This window comes from Macaca mulatta, chromosome 5, assembly GCF_049350105.2.
Source record: "Macaca mulatta isolate MMU2019108-1 chromosome 5, T2T-MMU8v2.0, whole genome shotgun sequence".
Taxonomy (NCBI): domain Eukaryota; kingdom Metazoa; phylum Chordata; class Mammalia; order Primates; family Cercopithecidae; genus Macaca; species Macaca mulatta.
Window position 1 is genome coordinate 35062840 of NC_133410.1, and position 23395 is coordinate 35086234.

Genomic DNA, 23395 nt, shown 5'->3' on the forward strand with positions numbered 1-23395 from the left:
TGAGAAGGAAATTTCTGATCAGGAGTTCACCAGTTTTGCTCTAATGTCACCTTTTCTGATATTTCTAGGAATTGGGTTTCATGGCTTGACAGCACTAAACAAAAGTGACATAAAATGTAAACTAGTTCAACCATTATGGAAAACAGTATGGCGATTCCTCAAGGATCTAGAACTCGATGTACCATATGACCCAGCCATCCCATTACTGGGTATATACCCAAAGGATTATAAATTATGCTGCTATAAAGACACATGCACACGTATGTTTATTGCAGCACTATTCACAATAGCAAAGACTTGGAATCAACCCAAATGTCCATCAGTGACAGATTGGATTAAGAAAATGTGGCACATATACACCATGGAATACTATGCAGCCATCAAAAAGGATGAGTTTGTGTCCTTTGTAGGGACATGGATGCAGCTGGAAACCATCATTCTTAGCAAACTATCACAAGAACAGAAAACCAAACACCGCATGTTCTCACTCATAGGTGGGAACTGAACAATGAGATCACTTGGACTCAGGAAGGGGAACATCACACACAGGGGCCTATCATGGGGAGGGGGGAGGGGGGAGGGATTGCATTGGGAGTTATACCTGATGTAAATGACGAGTTGATGGGTGCAGCACACCAACATGGCACAAATATACATATGTAACAAACCTGCACGTTATGCACATGTACCCTACAACTTAAAGTATAATAATAATAAATAAATTTAAAAAAAAAATTCGAAATGAGAAGGTCACAGTTTGTAATGCACTCTTCCATACAGCGTGAGACTCGGTTCCTTTCGTTATTTGTATAGTTTTTCCTGCATATAACCTTCAGAGCTCAAACCAGTTGAACTTTCAGGTTTTGCTGATATTTTTTAGAAGAATTGTGTGGAGACTTTTTTCTCATACTAGAAGGCCAAGGAGTTTATTTTCTTTATAGTATTTTTTAAAACATTTTTTCTTTTTTTGTTACAGACTGGGTAGAGGCGTTCCATTGAGTAGTTAAAAGTTTAGACAAAAGTTAGCCATCAGTGACAAAGTTTCTTGTAGATTTTTGATTCTATTCTATCGTTCACCAGAAAATAGCTTTGTAAGTTTTCACTCCAGCTATTGAAAAGGAAATTTACAAATTTCCTAGGACAAGCAACAATAATAACTAATATTCACATATATATATGTGGGTGTGTGTGTTGTGAAATTTACAAATACTTTCATAGTCTGTATTTTATACAAAAACATAATTACCACAGAACTTTTGCTGCAATAGGTATTATTACAATCCTCATTTTACATATGAGCATGTTAAAACTCAAAGGAAAACCTGACCAAGTTCACAAACTGATAAATGAAAGAGCTAGGAATGAATCCAAACTTTTTATATTCCAAGTTTTCAAGGCTTTCCACTCCAACCCAGGCCTTTCATGAAGTCAACTTATCTTTGTGAAATGACTTTCCTACAATATATTAAACTTGAATTGCTAGTTTAGCACTTTTTATCACTGTTAGTATCAGTGAATATGTGCTAAGTTGTATCCACAGTCTGTAACATACACACATACACACAATTATTAAGGACTCTTTAAATGTAGATACAAGTACAGCTACAAAAACACTTGTTTTAAGAATAGGAGTCTTGGTTACAGAACAAGAGAGCCCTCAGTCATTAAAATACTAAATATCATGTTTTATTATGTAACAGTTTCATATCAAAACATTCCTGATCATAGCCCAATAAAACTCAGGGCATCTTCCTCTGAATTATTCAGTCTTTACTGGTTTTTTTTTTTTTTTTTTTTGCTCTGAACTGGAGGGTAAAGCATAATTCAACAACTAATTAGATGTGGTCTTCTATTTCTCTCTTATGCTTCAGAAGTTTTTCATCTTTCTGACTAGATTATAAGTACCTTGAAAGAAGAGGTTGTCAATAACTCTTTTTTTATATTCTAAAGATTATTTAGTATAGATCATGGTGCGTGTTAGTATCTAAGTAAACATGTATAATTTGTCATATCACTAAATAAAGTATTTTAATGATCTTTTGTCAGTTATTATAAACAGATGATAAAGTATGGTTTTAAGTCACTCTCCTTGATGGTTTATTACCTGTAATTTAATCTATAGCCAACCATATTCTCTAGATATATGTGGTCCATCCCACCATAAAACATCTTGTACCAAAAATATACTAACGTGCAACTGTAACTTAATATAAACTAGTTTCTTTTACTTACATGAGAAATCAGTCTTATAATGAAAATCCACTCCTGACATATCTTAGACACGTTGTGGAGCACATAGGGACTACAGTTTCATTTGAAAGTTTGAAAGAGGCTACATTCAAAGGGAATAATGCTGGGAAAGGGAGTCTGCTTTTCTTTTATTGTTGAATGCCCAGCTGAATCAATTAGGATATTTTTGTTGCAAATGATAGAACGCACAATTAAAACTGCTTTAAGACATGTACTGATTTGTCTGTATTTCTAAAAAAAGTCCAGAAGTAGAGCTAGTTTCACATATGGTTACTCCATTTCCCACAACTATCTCTGTTCCACTCTAAGAATGGAATTTATTCTCAAGCAGACTTTGGTCATGACAGCAAAACTGTTGTACATTTTCAGGCATGACAAATGTACAACATGATATTCTCCCATCAAATAGAATGAGGTTTGGACAGATAATACAATCTTTCAACTGATTCCTGTGCTTAGGGAAACACCAGAAGCTGATTGCCTTGGAGAGATGGGATTCTTGGCTGATTAGTGAGTACAAATTAGAAATCAGTCCCAATCTGAGGTTCAGTTCAATTCCAACCACAATTCAGAAGTACGAATGTTGCAGAAAAAAACCCACAATGACTTCTACAAATACCAAAAGACTGATCATTTCCATAAATAGATCATAGACTTTCACATAGGTTAGTTAATAGTAACCTCAATAAATAATGATATTGTGAATAACAAAGAATAACTCTGAGGCGTGAATATTTATTTATTTATTTTTAATTTTATTTTAGACTTGGGAGTACACATGCAGATTTGTTACAAGGGTATAATGGGAGACTTTGAGTCTGGGGTATGAATGATCCCATCACTTCGGTAATGAGCATAGAACCCTTGCCCCTTTCTTGGAGTTCCCACTGTCTATTGTTGCCATCTTTATGTCCCGGTGTGCGCAATGTTTAGCTCCCACTGATAACTAAAAACATGCGATATTATGATTTCTGTTTCTGCGTTAATTTGCTTAGGATAATGGCCTCCAGCTGTATCCATGCTGCTGCAATGATATGATTTCTTTCATTTTTATGGCTGTGTTGTAATCCATGGTATATATGTACCACTTTTTCTGTATCCAGTCTACCATTTATAGGTGCCTGAGATGATTCCCCTGATAAGCATATCAGTGCAGCTGTCTTTTTAGAAGAATGATTTATTTCCCTTTGGGTATATACCCCGTAACGGGATCACTGAGTCCAATGGTAATTTTATGTTTAGTTCTTTGGTAAGTATCCAAACTGGTTTCTATAGTGGCTGAACTATAGAAATTTTTTGCATTCCTACCAACAGTGAATAAGTGTTCCCTTTTCTTCTCAAATTCACTAACACCTGTTATTTATTTACTTTTTAGTAATAGCCATTTCAACTCTATTAGATGGTATCTCATTGTGGTTTTGATTTGCATTTCTGATGACTAGTGATGTTTAAAATTTTTACATACATTTTTTGGCCACTTGGGTGTCTTCTTTTCAGAAATGTCTGTTCATTTCCTTTGCCCACTCTTACATGGGATTATTTGTATTTTGCTCAATGATTTCAGTCTGTAGAATCTGGATATTTGTCTGATGCATAGTTTCAAATATTTTCTCCCCTTCTCTCTATTGTCTCATTACTCTCTTGATAGTTTCTTTTGCCGTGCAGAAGTTCTTTAGTTTAATTAAATTCTATTTGTCTGTATTTTATTTTGTTGCATTTGCTTTTGGGATCTTCATCATAAATTCTTCACCTAGGCCAATGTCTAGAGGAGTATGTGCCAGGTTTTCTTCTAGGATTTTATAGTTTGAGGTTTACATTTAAGTCTTTAAGCCATCTTGAGTTAATTTTTGTATATAGTTAAAAGACCGAAGTCCAAGTCATTATTCTGCATATGATTAGCCAGTTTTCTTTGAAACATTTATTGAATAAGGCGTCTCTTCCCCACTGTTATTTTTTGTTGACTTTGTCAAATATCAGTTGGTTGTACATATGCAGCTTTATTTCAGGTGTCTCAATGCTGTTCCATCAGTCTATGTGTTTATTTTTGTAACAGTACAATGCTGTGCTGTTAACTATAGTCTCCTAGTAGAGTTTCAAGAAGAAGTTAGATAACATGATGCCTGTTGCTTTATTATTTTTGCTTATGAATGCCTTAGCTACTTGAGCTCTTTTTTTTTGTTTGTTTCCTTATGAAGTTTAGAATTTTTTATTTCTGTGGGGAAAAAAGGCATTGGTAATTTGATAGAAATAGTATTGAATCTGTAGATTGCTGTAGGTTTTACATTTTAATAATACTGGTTTTTCCAATCCATGAGCATGGAATGCTTTTTCCATTTGTTTTTATCATCTGTGATTTATTTCAGCAATGTTTTGTAGTTCTACTTGCAGAGTTCTTTCACATCCTTCATTAGATGTTTTCCTAGGTATTTTATTTTTGCTTGTGTGTGGCTGCTGTAAATGGGATTGCATTCTTGATTTGATTCTCAGTTTGAAAATTATTGGTGTATAGATATGCTACGGTTTTGTACATTGATTTTATATTCTGAGATTTACTGACATTGCTAATCATGTCTTGGAGACTTTTCATAGAATCTTTAGGGTTTTCTAGGTGTAGAATTATGTATCGAACAAAGAGAGATAATTTAACTTTCTCTCTTCTTATTTGGATGTCTTTTATTTCTTTCTCTTGCCTGACTGCTTTGGTTATTATGTTGAATAGGAGTGGTGAGAATGGGCATCTTTGTCTTGTTCTACTTGTTAAAGGAGTTGCTGCCCACTTTTTCCCATTCAGGATAATATTTGCTGTAGGTTTGTCATAGATTTATCTTAATATTTGGAGCTATATTCCTTTGGTGTCTAGCTTGTGGAGGGTTTTTATCATGAAGGGATGTTGGATTTTATCAAATGTATTTTTTTCTGCATCTATTGAGTAGTTGATACAGTTTTCTTTTTATTTCTGTTTATGTGGTGAATCATTTTTATTGCTTTTTGTATAGTGAAACACCTTTGCAGCCCATGAATCAAGCCCACTTGATCATGGCAAATTAACTTCTTGATGTGCTGCTTAATTTAGTTTGCTAGCATTTTCTTGAGGATTTTTGTGCCAATGGTCATCAGGGATATATTTTTTGTTGTTGTGTCTTTGTCTGATTTTACTATCAGAATGATGCTGGTTTAATAGAATGAGAGAGGAATCTGTACTCCTCAATTTTTTTGGAATAGTTTCAGTAGGATTGGTACCAGCTCTTTTTATACCTGGTATAATTTGGCTGTGAATTCATGTGGTCTAGGGATTTTTAAGATGTATTGCTAAGCTTTTTTTTTTTTTAATTACTGATTCTATTTTATTACATTTATTGGTCTGTTCAGAATATCTATTTCTTCTTGGCTCAATCTTGGAATGTTGCATGTTTACAGGAATTTATCTATTTCCTTTAGATTTTCTAGCTTTGAGTGCATAGTAATCCTTGAGGATATTTTTGTATTTCCTTGGGATCAATTGTGATGTCATCTGTGTCATTTCTGATTATGCTTATTTGAGTCTTCTCTCATTTTTTCTTTGTTAATCTAGCTAGCAGTCTATCAATCTTATTTATCCTTTCAAAGAATCCACTTTTTGTTTCATTGATTCTTTGTACTTTTTTTTTCAGTCCAATTTCATTTAGTTCTGCTCTGATTTTAGTTATTTCTTTCTTCTACTAGCTTTGCATTTAATTTGTTCTTGTTTTTCTAGTTCCTTTAGGTGCCAAGGTAGAATGTTAATTTGAGATTTTTCTGTCTCCTTGATGTAGATATTTAGCACTACAAACCACCCTCTTAGAACTGTTTTTGCTGTATCCTAGAAAATTTTGCATATTGAGTCTCCATTTTAATTTGTTTTGAGAATTTTTTTTTATTTTTGCCTTAATTTTATTGTTTACCCAGAAGTTATTCAAGAGCAAGTTATTTAATTTCCATGCATCTGTGTGGTTTTAAGAGTTTGGTATTGATTTCTATTTTCATTCTACTGTGGTCCAAGGTGATGCTTTATATGATTTTAATTTTTTTTGAATGTATTGAGACTTCCATTCTAACCAAGCATGTGGTCAACCACAGACTATTTTCCATGTGCAGATGAGATAAGTGCATATTCTTTGGTTGTTGGGTGGATTATTCTATAGCTGTCTATTAGGTCCCATTGGCCAAGTGTTCAATTACAGTCCAGAATTTCTTTGTTATTTTTCAAAGACATGATTATCCTATGCTTCACACTTTAAAATTTGAAAGTATGAGGCACTTTATTCATAATAATGATAGTAATATCAGAGATAATCTCAAAAACTATCAGTGATAAGAATTTTAAAAATTCAATTGAATATAAACATTTCTAAAGTAAATATTTATTTTAATTAATTAATTATAATCAAGAAATGATATGCCCATTTTGTACTTGAAGAGACTGTGGTTGAGTGTGACTGAGTGACTTGCCAAAGTTCATGCAGCTAAAACTGGGAGCAAAATAACACAGACACAGACATTGTAAATCTAAATATTCTTTTAATCTATTACATCAGACATAATAACTGCATAAAAAGCAGAAGCTAAAGTATAACTCTAAAATATTTAAAGTTTTGACAATAGGATAAGAATAAAAAGGAACAAATACAAAATGCATCACTTATCTATCACTGCTCTTGGATTCTACATTAAACTTCATTATGTCGTTTTCTACTCAAGAACAAGGAAATGAAAGCAGGTAAATATCAGCCTTTTGATTTAGTATAAGGTTGAGAATGAAGGAAGGGAAAAAATAGATGAGAAAAGATACCTATCACCACTCATGAGGAGGATTTTTTAAGGTGGTGAGGCTGATCATTTGCTTTCTGGCTACAGATATATGTACAAATGGAAATGGGTTGGGTTTATATCAAAGCAAGAAAAGTATCTTAACTCCTGTTAAGAGACAGAAAATTATCAGTTTCTACACATGTGCAGGTTCTCTATCCTTCATGCTGCAGTTTCCTGTTTCCACGACCTCCCTCCTACCTGAATATCTTAAAGTTCTTTCAGTTTTTCTCTCTTGACAGAGTCAGTCCCAGCAGCAAACGTGGTTTACTTCTTTCCCATCTTAAAATAAAAATGTTCCTCACCCACTATCCTATTCCAGCTACTGACTTTTTTCCCCTGCATTCCTTGTATATAACCATTGCTTTTAATTTTTCTCCACCCATCTTGTTTTGAACCTTGCATATAAGACCAGAGACTCTAATATTCCACTGCAACTATGTGTCTCATGCATTTCTTCCCTTCTCAATCTCCTTTCTTAGTATCTCTTCATTGCCCCAATAACTATGGATTAATATGACTTTATTCACACTCAGCAAACACTTCTATTCCTTTGTTATGCTTATTTCCTTATTCTAACTTAGGGATGCTTATCAAACTCAGCCCATTACTTTAAATATCACCTATGTACTAATTACTTCAATGTTTTTATCTATACCCAGGGACTAGTCCCTGAAATTCAAGCACATAAATTCAACTACCAACATTTGTTCTATGATGTCCACATTCCTGACATCCTCACCTACCTCCAAACTTGCTCTTCCCACAATCTATTCCTATGTCAATAAATGGGAACTTTATTCTTTGATAATTCCGTCTATTAGCAAACCTTCTTAGTTCTTTAGGACAAAAATAGCTATTAATTCTGCTTTGAATGTTCATCCAGAGACATATAGTATAGCCTGGACATTTACCTCCTTATGTCTCTTCTTAAATGTCACCTTTCAGTGAGACTTTCCTTGATCATAAAGCAATTAATATTGCTAAGAAAAAAAAAGTTTTACTTGCTTGTTTATTATTGACTTCTTCCAGTTATAATGTAAATGCCATGAAAAAACTATATACTTCTTTTTTGTTTTTCTCCTTTTGTATTCTGTTTCCAGAATAATGTCTGTCATGTAGTAGATTTTCAGTAAATATTTTTGAATAAATATACAATTATATCTCTGTAATACTGAAATTTTTTATGTGTTTTTTTTTTTTATTTTTAGGGTTTGGTTATAGAAAGTTCCTTGTAGATTGCTGATCTTATAGCTCTACAGCTTACAGTACAAGGCACTGAATAAAACAACTGTTTGATTCATATTTAGAGAATGTAAGGAAGATGAAATTGAGGGAAAAGAGACTAGAAAGAGAATAATTTTAACTAGAATATAGGCCATTGCTTGTGCTTTAAATCCAATATAGGGTTATAGGTTACCAAAGGATAACCTTGTTTATATAAATAAAACTTTAAAATTTCATAGTCTTTTTATGCAAATAGTCAATGTGATCATGATTAGTACTCTACAGCTGGTTTGACTATATTATTTACTGTCTAAGCCAGGACACCTTTAAGTTCTAAAACGAACTTTTAATTATTTAAAATAATTAAAACTATATACTTTTGAAATATTTACTTTTTACTGAAAACGTGTTGTATTATATTGGTAAGCTTATGTAATACTTCTGCTTAAAATTTTTTTTAGAGGCTGGACACAATGGCTCACACCTGTAATCCTAGCACTTTGAGAGGCTGAGGTGGGGCAGTTGGCCTGAGCTCAGGAATTCGAGACCAGCCTGGGCAACATGATGTAACCCTGGCTCTACTAAAATACAAAAACTTCTCCAGGTATGGCGGCACATGCCTATGGTCCCACCTACTTGGGAGGCTGAGGCATGGGAATTGCTTGAACCTGGGAGTTGGAGGTTGCAGTGAGCCAAGATCGTGCTGCCCTTTCATACCTGTGAAAGCAGAGATGGAAGGAAGGAGGATGTAGACAAAGCAAAACTCTGAGAAAGTCTAGGATAGACTGCTGGAGTCACCAAGCAAAAGTCACCCATTAGAGGATCCTGCATTGAGAAGAAATGACCCAGTTCTAATCACCCAAATGGGCTTAGTTATTGACTGGTGTGTTAGTCCGCTTGGGCTGCTATAACAACATATCACAGACTGGGTGGCTCAAACAACATTTATTTCTCATAGTATGGAGGATGAGAAATCCAAGATCAAGATGCTGACCAATTTGGTTCCTGGTGAAGACTCTCTTCCTGGCTTAGAGATAGCTACCTTCTCCCTGTATTCTCATATAGCAGACGGAGGGGGGAGAGAGACACAGAGAGAGGGAGGGAGGGGAGAGGGAGAGAGAGAGAGAGAGAGAGAGAGAGAGAGAGAGAGAGAGCACTCTGGTGCTTCAACTTACAAAGACACTAGTTATATCAAATCAGGGTCCTACTGTTAGGATTTTATTTAAATATATGTATCTCTGCATAGGTCTTATCTCCAAATATAGTAAAATTGAGGGTAAAGGTTTGAACATATAAATTTGGGGACTGGGGAGACACAATCCCATCTGTAGCAGCTGGGTTATCTCTGTGACCTCAGCATGAAAAACACACCAGATCCATAGGTGTGTCAGCTGAAGGCTGTGAAACACCTACACTCCTTGAAGCAGTTTCTCTCAGAGACAGCAGTGAGTGGTCTGAACTCTTTTCACTAAAAGTGCTGAAGCATCTGTAAACAGAGAGTCAATACACTCGATGGACAATATTCTAAATTCTACTTTTGTATTAAAATGTATAAACATTTTATTTGCAAAATTTTCATGGTTAATACTCCTTGCCTCCATTCAAAGTAGCTTTTGTTGACAAATATATTTAATAAGACAAATTCATCAAATAAATTACATTTCATCAAAGTTAGATTTATAAAATTTTCATACAGACACAGAATATAAACAAACCTGCACGTTGTGCACGTGCACCCTAGAATTTAAAGTATAATAAAAAAATTCATCTAATTAAAAATAAGAGTTCTATAAAAGACACTTTCCATAGGTCCAGATATTTCAAAGTGCAATTATAGAATTCCAAAAATAAATTTTACACATGATTTCGGTGTCATCAGTTAATTTGCAGTTCCTGCTTTCATATTTTATGCAAAAATGTCAATGCCTTTCTGTTAATAAGCTTTGTTTTTAACAACTACATATTGCTTGATTCATTCAATACTATAACAAAAGATCCCCAAATTATTTTGACCGAAATGCAAACCAAATTTAAAAAATATGTTAAAATGTCTAATATCATTTTAGTACATAGGTTTTGCTGAGTTATTCTATATTCTGTTTATAAGCCTTTCTAAAAGTCAAATATTTGTAAAAACATGTTGATGGCCATCACCAAAGAAAGCGCCTGCTTTCATGCAGACATACTATTTTGCATTACACACCAGCTTTGTTTTAAAAAATGAGTAGTTCACCTGTTCTGTATGTGTATTTATGTGTGTGTAGTATCATGACCTTGTCAATCTTGACAACTATAGCTTCTATGTTGATTGGTTGTATATCATGTTTTGTTTGGAGACAACTATAAATTATATGTATACCTCAACCAATTCAAAGTACATTTCTGCTCCATAGGAGTCTTAATTTATTAAAGACATTGCTTTCCAGCATGATAAGTTGTTCAAATAAAAAATGGATCCTTATTATCACTGTTAAAGCAAATAATTTAAGAGAAATTGCAATAACAACATATGTTTCATCTTCAACACAATGGAATTCAAATATATATTCCTTGAATTGAAAAATCAAATCATTGTTAAAATTGTTAGCTGATGTTAATTAGACGTATCTAATGACATATGTAAACTTGGCAGCATTTAATTGTTTATAAAATTAGTTATGAAGCCACTAAATTCTTCTAATAATGTAGCAAAGACATTAATATGTATACTCGCTCACTTTGTTATAAATGTACAAGATATTTGGAATTCTAAATTACCAAATTGTGTTTAGAAAAACAGTCTTCTGATTAAAATGAAAAGTCATGGTTCTTAAAAATGATGTTAACAAGATCTGATGAGGTTATATCTTTTTTGAGCACAGTCTTCTGTAACTTGCGAACATGGCACTGATGCTTCCTCACAGATTTGTTTCTTTTGAATTTCATGTGATTGGCAACATCACTATGATCAAATGGTGGGTGGTAAATGTCAAAAAGTATTTTTGCAAGTTGCATATTCATCTTGAAAAACAGCAATTCAGTATCTTAACATATGACTAAAAATGCATTTCATTTGTATTTAGTTCAGTACTGCTGAAAGGGACATTGAGTTAAAAAAATTTTAAGTGTTACCAAAAAGTAAATAATAGCCACTTGATTCGCACCACACAAAATCCCTCAAGAACATTCAGACTGGCTGGGTGCGGTGACTCATGCCTGTAATCCCAGCATTTTGTGAGGCCATGGTAGGTAGATCACTTGAGGTCAGGAGTTCAAGGCCAGCCCGGCCAATGTGGTGAAACCCTGTCTGTACTAAAAAAATACAAAAAATTAGTTGGGCCTGGTGGTGCGTGCCTGTAATCCCAGTGACTTTGCAAGCTATGGCAGGAGAATCGCTTGAACCCAGAATGGCAAGACAACTTGGTCCCTATTGGTCCCTATCTTATGCACATATTTCAGGAGTACTAAACATATCATTATTTCCCATGTTTAATGTTGACACTATTAATTGGCAGTCTTCCTGAGTCTCTCAAGCGAAGCATGTACTATGACACAGCTAGCTGGTATAGTGGCAAACAAGAACATGAGCATCAAACACTTCACCTACTGCTACCCCGAGTTGGGAGTTAGCTGACTCTAGCTTCCTTCTTGTGTCTGAATTCATTTCATGGCATCCAGAAGTGTCTGGCATGCTGCCCCGAGTAGGAGGTATTGGTCATATTACATCTGGGAAAGCATTAGGAAAAGACAGGGAAGCTATCTCAGTTTTGTTATGTTTTTCACATTTAACTATATTTAAAGTGAGTTTCCTGTTCACAACACATGCTTTTCCACACAGTGCTAGAAAACACAACAGAAAAAGCCAGAAGTACAAAATGAACACTAACCAAATGTATCCTGGTTTATTTTAATACAAACAGTAATACTACCTTAAAATATGGAATATTTGGAACAAATGCCAGGATAACAAGCCCAGAACAAGAATTATGGTCCCTTCACTTTACTACGGCAGTAGCTGTTTGAGATCACCCTTCATTGTTTTCATTCTTTTATTCTTCAGCTGGTAACAGGCCCAACTCTTTTATTATAAATGTAAGCATGGGGCCCAAACCCGGCCAATCACAATCACCAGGGATGGTAATGTTATTCTTGCTAGGTCAATCAGAATCTTCCACCAGACTTCGTGTTACAGTTATTGGGAAAGACTATTCAGTCCCATGAGGCCGACAGTAGGGGAGAGACAGAGCCGGGGAGAGCTAACATTATTTGAATCCTGAATGCAGTCTTGACTGGCCCTAGTTTCAAGGATGAAAAATGATGTGTGATTTCATGTTACAACTAGTTTGTATTCGGTCTTTTTGCATTTTGAAATGACACCTAAATACAAATAAAGACCTATAATTCCCCCTTTTGCAAGTAAAGTTACTAAAAAAATGGGAATAAAAATAGATTCCAGCATACATTTCCTGGTAAACTGAATTTATATAAACAGAACACTTTTTTTCTAGTTTATGTGTTTTATAAAATCAAGTACATACAACTAAAATAAATAGATCATTTCTTAGAACAAAATAATAAACTCAGTAAAACTTTAAAATTACTTTAAAATAATAACTTTCTGGAAAACATTAAATTTTTGAAATATTAAGAATCCTTGAACGTCCTTCAATAATGTTTTCAAAATGAACGTGCCTCAAGTATACTATGTATCACATTGTAGCTCTCTGTCCAGTACACTGCTGTCATTACAGAGATAGCAATGTCTAAATCTTTAACTAACAAAATAATTTGGTTATGACTAGGGATATATTTGGTTATAGTTCCAGCATATGCTAGGTCTTTAGATTCCATTAGTTGATCGTTTTTTATCTCTTGAATTCATTGCTATAGCAGAGATGTGAGTAGTTATGAATTATGACTGGATAAGTGAAACTGTCACCATACTTGTTCAATTGCTCCTATGATTGTATCTAGATGATACTAGATTATAATCAACATCAAGGGAATTTTTGAAATGAACAACAAATCATTATGATTATCTGGAAGAGACTGTTCACACATGAATACAGTCTGTTCCTTTACCACGGCAATGGTGGGAATGTTTATGTGTTCATTCTATGGCTAAAAGTTTGGCAGCTTTGTGCAACAAATTGTAAAGCCAAGCACTTCTCTCCTTTCCATCTTCCCACTCTAATTTACTACATTCATTAAGTTACCAGTAGCAGCAATGAGCAAGCTTCTAGAAAAGAGAAACATGCTACAGGACAGTATCCCCAGTTTACCACACTTAGATCCTGGGTTGGCAGATTGTTTCATCTCACATATCAACTGCGCTCACCCGGGTGGTGGTGCCATCACGATAGGATAGTCAAGCCGTATCTGATCTCAAAAGAAAGTGTGTCATAATTGAATAGAAATTCTACTCTGGATAAATGAGGAAGGAAACAGCAAAAAAAAAAAAAAAAAAAAAAAGAAGAAAAAAAACCTGTCATATACTCTACCTATACTTTACCTAGAGGACTCACTCCTGAGATATTTCCACAAGTTTAATTCTTAACTAATGTGTTTCAATATCCTTGGGTAGGAGGACACTCATAAATCCAAGGCTTAAAATATCCATTGATTCCTCATTTAATTCAGTCTAATACCTACTGGTAACGTGTACTTGTCAAGTGTGGGGTTACTGCCAGATATTATTCCATGATAGGAGACACAAGAATGGACTGCAGATTGGCTGAATCCTGGACTGACTAAGAGATGCTCTAAGAAAATTGAAGTTCATGTCGCTTTGTCTTTCAGTAAAGAAAGACAATTGCTGCAAAAGGTTTTGTTTTGTTTTGTTTTGTGTTTTTGAGACGGAGTCTTGCTCTGTCGCCCAGGCAGGAGTGAAGTGGCGCTATCTCTGTTCACTGCAAGCTCCGCCCCCCGGGTTCACGCCATTCTCTTGCCTCAGCCTCCCGAGTAGCTGGGACTTCAGGCACCCGGACCGCGCCCGGCTAATTTTTTGTATTTTTAGTAGAGACGGGTTTTATCATGTTAGCCAGGATGGTCTCAATCTCCTGACCTCGTGATCCACCCACCTCAGCCTCCCCAAAGTGCTGGGATTATAGGCATGAGCCACCGTGCCCGGCCTGCAAAGGGTTTTTGCAGCAATTATTTTCCCCTGAAGGGTAAGTACATATGAGACCATTATGGTAATATAAGCAGGAGTTACAAAATGTTAGGAAAATATTTCTTAAAAAAAAAAAAAACGCTGAAAGAATGAACATCAAAGAAGCTTTCCACACTCTCACCTTTAAGCAAGATGGATTATTCATAGCTGCTTACACCTGTGGGGGAAGTTTAGGACGTTTTCCTTTCTGAGAGTGCTCTGTATTACCACTGGGTTTACTAACCCTAAATTTTATATCCTTTGCTATTTAAAAAAAACTCACTCACTGTTTTTGCCTGTACCCATCAATGCAATCACCATCTTATTGTGACAAATGGAAATGGGACAAAAAGCCATATTTTTTCCATCATCTTTCCAAAAATATTTAATTTGTTCTCTAGAAAGCAAATACAATAAAAATATAAAAGTTAAAATAAATAAGAAAACCAAAATATATTTCAAGATGTGTTAATATATAATTAAGAAAATGATGCAAAAGATACAGTATTCTTCTTAGCAACAGGCATCAAATTTGGCTTCCAGTTTTCAAAGTTGTGTCAAAGCAAAAATTGTACCAGACAAAGTTAAGCAGGATGGGAAGAATTTATTCAAGTTGTAGCAACAGTGGAGAGAGACTGAACTCAACTCCTCCATGAAACAAAGGTTGAAAGTGTTTTGAGCAGTGGGATGAGCTAGTAGAAAAGTACCAGAGAACTTTACAAGAGAGGTTGGCCAATGGGATATGTGGAACACATTGAGTTATTCCTGAGTTTGCAAGTATGTTTATCTGCGATCAGGCCATCTGCATTTGCCAAATGATATTCATAGAAATTAGGCATCTAAACTCCCAAAGAATTGAGAGATAGACCATCTCCTTTAATATTTATATTTCAAAGAGATAGTTCCAGGTCCTGCAAAAAGACATTCTCTGGTTTATAAACTGTCAACGGTTGAGAGAAGACTTATGCACATTAAAAGGACAGAGAAAGAATTTATAATTGCAGCAGAGGAATGACCTAAAGGTGAAACTTATAATTAATAGAGAAGCAGAGCATAAACATTTGGTATATTTGCAGCCCGGCTGTGTGTTAGAGAAGGAAATAACATTCTCAGGAGAAGAATTCAAGTATACTGCAGAGCAACCACTTGCTAGAAACATTAGCACAGATAAAAGGGAGCCAGATGCTAATAGTCAAGACAATTGGAAGAAAGCCCCCCAAGGGTGGTTCAGAAACCTTTGAGGCTGTCCCTGTCATCACAGGCCCAGAGGCCTAGGAGGACAGAAACTTTTTGGGAGAATGGACCCAGACAGCTGTAACCATGGCTTGAAAGATACTAGGCACTGCTGCTGCTCCAGAAAATGAAAGCTATAAGCCTGGGTGGCTTTCAGTGTCTGGAGTTGGTTCCTTCTGGTGGGTTCGTGGTCTCACTAACTTCAAGAATGAAGCCGCAGATCTTTGCGGTGAGTGTTAGAGCTCCTGAAGATGACATGGACCCAAAGAGTGAGTGGTAGCAAGCTTTATTGTGAAGAGTGAAAGAACAAAGCTTCCACAGCGTGGAAGGGGACCCAAGCAGGTTGCCACTGCTGGCTGGGGGTTACCAGTTTTTATTCTTATTGGCCCTCCCGTGTTCCATTTCTGTGCTATCAAAGTACAATTTTTTTCAATCCTCCCTGTGACTGGCTACTTTTAGGATCCTGCTGATTGGTGCATTTTACAGAGCACTGATTGGTGCATTTTACAATCCTCTTGCTAGCTACAGAGCTCTGATTGGTGCATTTTTACTGAGTGCTGATGGGTGCATTTTACAATCCTCTTGTAAGACAGAAAAGTTATCCAAGTCCCCACTCTACCCAGGAAGTCCAGCTGACTTTGCCTCTCAATCCCCTCCTATACAGAACACCCTAACTGCTGTTGGGAATTGGGCAATGACCATTCTAGCTAATTTCTGCTGGATGGGGCAAAGGAATGGCCCTGCAGTTGTAGCGTCCTCCATAAGAAAGCTCTCTAGGCCAAAGGGCCAGTGAGTGGGTCCAGGGATCCTCAGTAGAAGTTGTGAGTTGAGCTCATTTGGGGTTCCATTTGTAAGACCATCTGTAGCTTGATGGCCTCAATCCTGTAGGAAACAAATTTGACAAGGAGGTTAAAAATACAGGGCCAAAAGGCGAGTAACAGCCAGATGAGATGGCTGTTGCAGGACTTAGAAAGGGGAGAAGCCATGTCGCCCAGCTCCAGAGGTTGGTATAAGAGTTTGAAAGGCGTTGTCTGATTTCAGAAGCCTTTTCCTGTAGGTACCGTCTCTTACTATCCTTGACTGGTTAGTGTAAAAGCAACACTCTTCCCCTAAGAAGATGCAAAGTCCTCCTTTCTCAGCAGTGAGGAGGTCTAGGCTTCAGCAGTTTTGGAGTGTCACTGCCACCAAAGTGTCTATTTGGGTTTGTAGAGTAAGGATAGATTTTGTTATTTCTTGCAAATTGTCTGAGAAATCCTTTGACAGTGTGTGTAGTAGGATAATGAAGTAGATAAACTGGCTATTCTGGTTCCTGTAGCAGTGGCCATTCCTAACCCTATAAATAGGAGTATCAGTTGTATGGCCCTGTGCTGACTGACTCGAGCTTTGAGGGGCACTGATAGGATCTGATTTCCTTGGGCAATGTCAATGTTGGGACTTAGGAAGACTAAGGTGCAGATGCCTGTCCAGTTGGTGGGGAGGCAGATATAGGTTGAAATTCCACATAAGAAGAATATGCCTTGGCTGGGTAGACGGAACTGGCTGTGTATATTAAAAAGGTGTGTGAGTTTGTTGTTTTCATTTCCCCATACTCCTAGAGTGTTTGCCAAGATAGATCCAGTGAGTGGCTGGAAAGGGGTGTTGGGAGCCAACTGAGTGGCTCCCTGTGTTCTATCTTCCCATTAGGGGAAAAAACATTTTTTATCTAGTAGGAGCCATTCAAGGGACTGATTGAAAGAGGGGATGAGAAGGCATTCACTAGTGGTGGGGCACTGCTTCAAAGGGTCCCAGGGTGAATGGTCATGCAGGGAGTATGTTTGCTATTATAGAACCCGGACTGTTTGTTAATCAGGGAGGAGGTGATGATTTTGGCGGGCCGTGAGAAGTGGACAAGCCGTTTGAATGGAGCTGTTTGGGTGACTTGGAAGTTACTATGATCAGCTGGGGCTTGAAGTTGTAGGGTGTAATTACAATGATGGGATAGTAGGTGCCCCAGGGCAGGCCTGATAACAGGTTGCGTTGGATGCATAAAGGGGCTTGGGAAGTTAAGATGGTATTTGTGGTTACAGGGCCATGTGTGAACTTTGCATTGCTCATGTAATAGGTGAGGTTGGAAATGTAAGAGTGTAAAAGCTGGATTGTGCATCCTGTTTGGGTATCTTTAGTCCTATCAGAGATGGGGAAGTCAGCTAACAATTGTATATTTGGAAATTGTAAAGGATCTTTTCCTTCATAATGGGGGTGATAGGTTAAGTTAGTAATTAGAACCTTAACCACTTCCTGACCCTTCTCTGTCTTGCAAGGGAAGGCTTCTATCCAATTTGAAAAGGTATCAACACAGACCAACAAGTTTTGAAATCCCCTTGACTTAGGCATATGGGTGAAGTCTAATTGCCAGTCCTCTCCAGGATAGTGCCCTATTCTTTCTTTCCCCAGAGTGGCCTTATGATGGACCAAGGTATTATTCCTTTGGCACACCTCACAGGCTTTGACTACTTGTCTGATGGTCTGGAGGAGATTTGGCCCTGTAAACAGGGATTTGGCCATTTGATGAGTGTTCTCAATACCCATATGAAAAGTTTGGTGGAGGGTCTTAAGTATTTTCCACTGGCTGACTTTGGGTATGAGTATCTTTCCCTCTTCTGTCATTAACCACCCTGAGGGGAGAAAACTATGCCCCTGTGAGAGTCCCCGTTCTGTTTTGGTTGGGAAATACTGGGGCTTAATCTCTTGGAGAGGGTTGTTCAATATCAAGGGTCCTTCCATAGGTATTTCTAATAGGAGGTTCCTCCTGGCAGCAATATTGGCCTCAGCATCTACCCAACAGTTTCCTTCTGCTTTTTCTCCTTCACGTTTTCGATGGCTTTGGCAATGTAAGACTGTCAACTCCTTGGATTTTTGCACTGCATGCAATAACTTCATGATTTCCTTGTGGTACTTAATGGGGATCCTTCCAGAGGTTAGGAACTCTCTGTCTTTTCATATTTCATCATGGGTATATAGAATTAGATAAGCATATTTTCTATCTATATACACACTTATTCTTTTTCCCTTTCCCAGTTCTAAGGCGTGGGTAAGTGTCACTAGTTCTGCTAACTTGGTGCTGGTCCCTGGGGGGAAGAGGCTTACTTTCAAGCACTATTACATCACTAACTATGGCATAACCTGCCCTTTGTATCCCATTTTCCACAGATGAACTTCCATCAGTATATAGGTTAAGGTCAGGATTAGCTAAGGGGACTTCTAAGAGATCCTCTCGGGTGGCATAAGTCTGGGCTACAATTTGTTGGCAGTCATGCTCAATTGGTTCCCCATCCTCTGGGAGAAAAATAGCAGAGTTGAGGGCTGTACATATTCATATTTGAAGCACCAGTCCCTCAAGGAGTAGCACCTGGTATCTCAGCAGGCAGTTGTCTGATAACCATAAACTTCCTTTGGCACCTAGTATGCCATTTACATCATGAGTAGTCCAGACAGTGAGATCCTTTCCTTCTATTATTTTGATAGCCTCTGATACTAAGATGGCCACCGCCACAACTACCCATAAACAGTGAGGCCAGCCTTTTACTACCACATCAATTTCCTTACTTAGGTATGCCACTGGTTGTGGGGTTGTCCCGCGAGTCTGAGTAAGCACTCCAAGAGCTATTCCCGCTGTCTGTGGCATATAAAGAGAAGTTTTGTCCTGTGGGAAGGCTTAAGGCTGGGGCTTGTACTAGGGACTGCTTTAAGGTTTTGAAGGCTGTTTCTGCCTCTGGTTCCCATTCTACTAGGTGAGTATTTGCCCTCTGGGTCTCCTTGATTAGAATATAGAGTGGCCTAGCCATGTTGCTGTATCCAGGGATCCATAGTCAGCAAAAGCCAGTGATCCCAAAGAACCCCCCAACAACTGTTTTAATGTCTTAGGGTGAGCATAAGCCAGTATAGGCTGTATTCATTCCTTGTAAAGGGCCCTGGTTCCTCTGGCTAAGATTAGGCCTAGATATTTGGCTTTTTGTAGGCAAGGCTAGGCCTTCAAGTTAGACACCTTGTACCGTTGATTAGCTAGAAAGTTCGAGAGATCTAGAGTAGCCTGCTGGCATGAGGCTTCCACACTTGTAGCCAAAAGTAAATCATCCACATACTGAAGGACCAGAGTGCCTGGACTTGAGAAGCGGCCTAGATCTGGGGCCAGTACCTGACCAAACAGATGAAGGCTGTCCCTAAACCCTTGGGGCAAGGCCATTCACGTAAGTTGGGACCTGTGGCCTGTGGGACCCTCAAAGGCAAAGAGAAACTGGAAGTCAGAGTTCAGGGATATGCAGAAGAAGGCATCATTGAGGTCCAGAACACTGATCCATTCTGCTTCCTCTGGTATTTGAGAGAAGCAGGGTATAGGGATTGGGTACAACTGGATATAGAGGAATTACTGCTTCATTGATGAGTCTAATATCTTGCACTAGTCTCCACTGACTATTCGGTTTTTGGACTTCTAGAAATGGGGTGTTGCAGAGACTGGTGCATTTTCTTACAAAGTCTTGAGCTTTTAAATGTCTAACAATATCCTATAATCCTTTATGAGTTTCAGGCCTTAAGGGATATTGCCTTTGATAAGGAAAAGTGGTGGGGTATTTTATCCTGAATTGGACTGGATGGGCATATTTTGCCCTCCAAATTGTACTTCCAATGCCCAGACTTCAAGGTTGATTCCCTCCTCAAATAGAGGACAACAAATGGGTAACTTGTTCCCCATATTCATGTAAATAATAGCTCCAGCTTTGGCTAATATGTCCCTCCCTAATAAGGGTGTGGAACTTTCAGGCATAACAAGAATGGCATGTGAAAAGAACAAAGACTCCCATTTACAACTAAGAAGGTGGGAGAAATATCTGGTTACAGACTGTCCCAGGATTTTGGTGGTAATGGACCTTGAGGACAACCATATGGAGCAGGAGATTAACACTGAAAAGACCATGCCAGTGTCCAGGAGGAAGTCAATTTCCTGGCCCCCAATAACCCTAAACTTACCCAGGGCTCAGTGAGGATAATGACATGAGCTGGCACTTGCCCCGGGCACCCTCAGTCCTGTTGTTGGATCATCTGGTTGGGGGCTCCTGGACCAGAGAACCTTTGTCCTCTGGGGCAGTGCACATTCCAGTGACTGGCTTGGCATAGCGGACATGGGCGAGAAGACAGCTTGTTTCTCATTGGACAATCTTTTTTAAGGTGTCCTTGCAAACCGCACTGATAACAAGCCCTACTGGGTGATTGTCCTGCTCCATTTTCTGTCCTCTCTGAACCAAGGTTTGCTTGTCTGAGGGCCATGACTAAGGCTGCAGCCTTCCTCTGATCTCACTTTTCTTTTTTGGCCTGTTCCTCTTGGTCCCTATTATAGAACACCAAGGTTGCCAGGTTTAATAATGCCTCCAGATCTTGTTCAGGGCCCAGAGCTCGCCTTTGGAACTTTCTCCTGATATCTGTGGCTGATTGGGTCATAAGCTTATCTTTTAGGAACAATTGATTCTTGAAGGCGTTGGGTGACAGGGGAGTATATTTGATTAAGGTCTCCCGTAGCTGCTCGAGAAAGACGGAATGATTTTCTTCCTTTCCCTGAAGTACAGTGGACATCACCGAATAATTCACGGGCTTTTTCTTAATTCTCTTTAGTCCTTCTAGAACACAGGTCAACAGAAGTTTGTGACTCCAGTCTCCATGATCTGAGTCTAGGTCCCAGTGGGGATCAATACTTGGGATGACTTGCTGTCCGGTAGGGAATTTGTCCCTTTCTTCAGCTGTCATTCTATCATTTGCTTGACTAAGATACCAAGTATCTCCAAACTCTTGGACTGCAGCTAAAGCTGCATTTTTTTTTTTCATTAAAGGCCAGGGTTTGATCTAACAATAGCATGATATTTCTCCAAGTGAGGTCCAAGGTTTGCCCTAGATCCTGTGGGACATCTATATGCCTGTAATGATTATCTGAAAACTTCCCCAGGTCTACCTTGATCTGCTTTAAATCAGAGAGGGAGAAGGGGATATATACCCAGGTTGGGCCAAATTATCCTCCCCCTACAGCTTGAAGGGGATATAACCGATAGCCTGGGGGTTTTTGTAGTCCCTTCTAGATTTCTTTGCTCGTTTCCTTCTGGGTGGGGGAGATTAGAGGAGGCTTATCAATTAAGAGGAAGGGGAGCTGTAAGGAGGCTAGGATATAGAGGTAAGCTGAGAGGTCCCCCTGTGGAATGTAAATTGCAACTTTTGCATAGTTTTGGATTATCCTTCAATGAAAAGAAAGTTTGGACATAAAGTATTTCACTCCATTTGCCTTCCCTCTTATAGAAAAGATCAAGCTGCAAGACAGTATTATAATTTATACTTCCCTCAGGTGGCCATTTTTCCCCATCAGAGAGAGAATATTGGGGCCAGGCCATAGTGCAGAAAAAAATAAGGCACTTCTTTTTCAGGGTTTGCAGGTCAAATTAGTCCCAATGACTTAGAATGCATTTCAAGGGTAAGCCTGTTGATGCCTGAGTGTTTGCCATATGAAAGAAAAAGCTGCCCATGTTTGCTTGTTTGTTTGTTTGTTTTCCCTGCCAAAGAACCCACAGCAGTCCCTGGACCCTGCTGTTTGGAATAGTTGTGCTCACCGAACCAACAGTGGAAACACTAGTTTTCCTCCTAGATCACAAAGAGGACTGAAGAAGGTCAGATTTAGTGGCCCTTACTGATGCGTTCTCAAAAACCTGTTAGAGTCCTAAGCATTTTCTCCAACAGAGATAAGGTATTGGGACCTTATCCTTGTCCTATAAAGATGATATGCCTCAAAATGGAGTGGAGGGCCTTACCCTGAGGGACGGAAGGGATCTCCAGGGTTGGAATAGTGACGCCTTTTGTCCTCACTTCTCATCATATGAATAGGAAAGATATCCCCCAAAAGGATATCCTAGCTTCCAGAATACCCTTTGTTAGGCCTGTTAGTCTGAGGAGGGATCCTAAAATTCCAAATGGTCTCCCCACTCCGATGGGGCTTCAGGCAAAAATTATGTCTTTCTGAATGGAGAGCCTGGGTGCCTAAAGAAGGGAACAGAGTTCCAATATTTAAACTAGGAATCATTCTTATAGAAGAAACTAGAAGGGCACCAGAGACAGGGAGTGGTTTTCAGAAGTGGGACTAGCCTCAAAGAAGAGAGGCAGGAGGAAGTTTTTCTGACAGGTGTTAGGACACAGTAGACAAGGGTCCAGATAGAATAGATGGATGAGTCTCTCTTGGGCGATGTAACTTTGAGAGTTACACTCATGGCTGCAGGGTCAACCAACTTTTTGTCAGGACCCTGGAGTTGAATGGCTTTCCTCTCTGTTGACCCTCGGCTCAGCCCAGAAACACAGGAAAGGCAGAAGCTGGTTCCAGGTAAACTAATGTTCCCAACTCTGAAGAGTCAGGGTTTGTTAGAGAGTCCTTTCCCAAAAGCCTGGCATGCATGTCTTTAGTCTGGCTGCCATGCTAGTCGCTTTTAACTGGCTGACAGGTGTCCAGTTAAAAGCGTTTAATTCTGAATTCTAGCCCCTGAATTCTAAGGAAAAATAGGACAGAATAGCAAGTGAAAGGGGTCTGATGGTACTCATCAAGTGGCAAAATCCTGGACAATCCCCCAAGATGTTGTGTCCAGAGTTGGTTCCTTCTGGTGGGTTCGTGGTCTCATTGACTTCAAGAAAAAAGCCACGGACCTTCGCAGTGAGTGTTCCACCTCTTAAAGG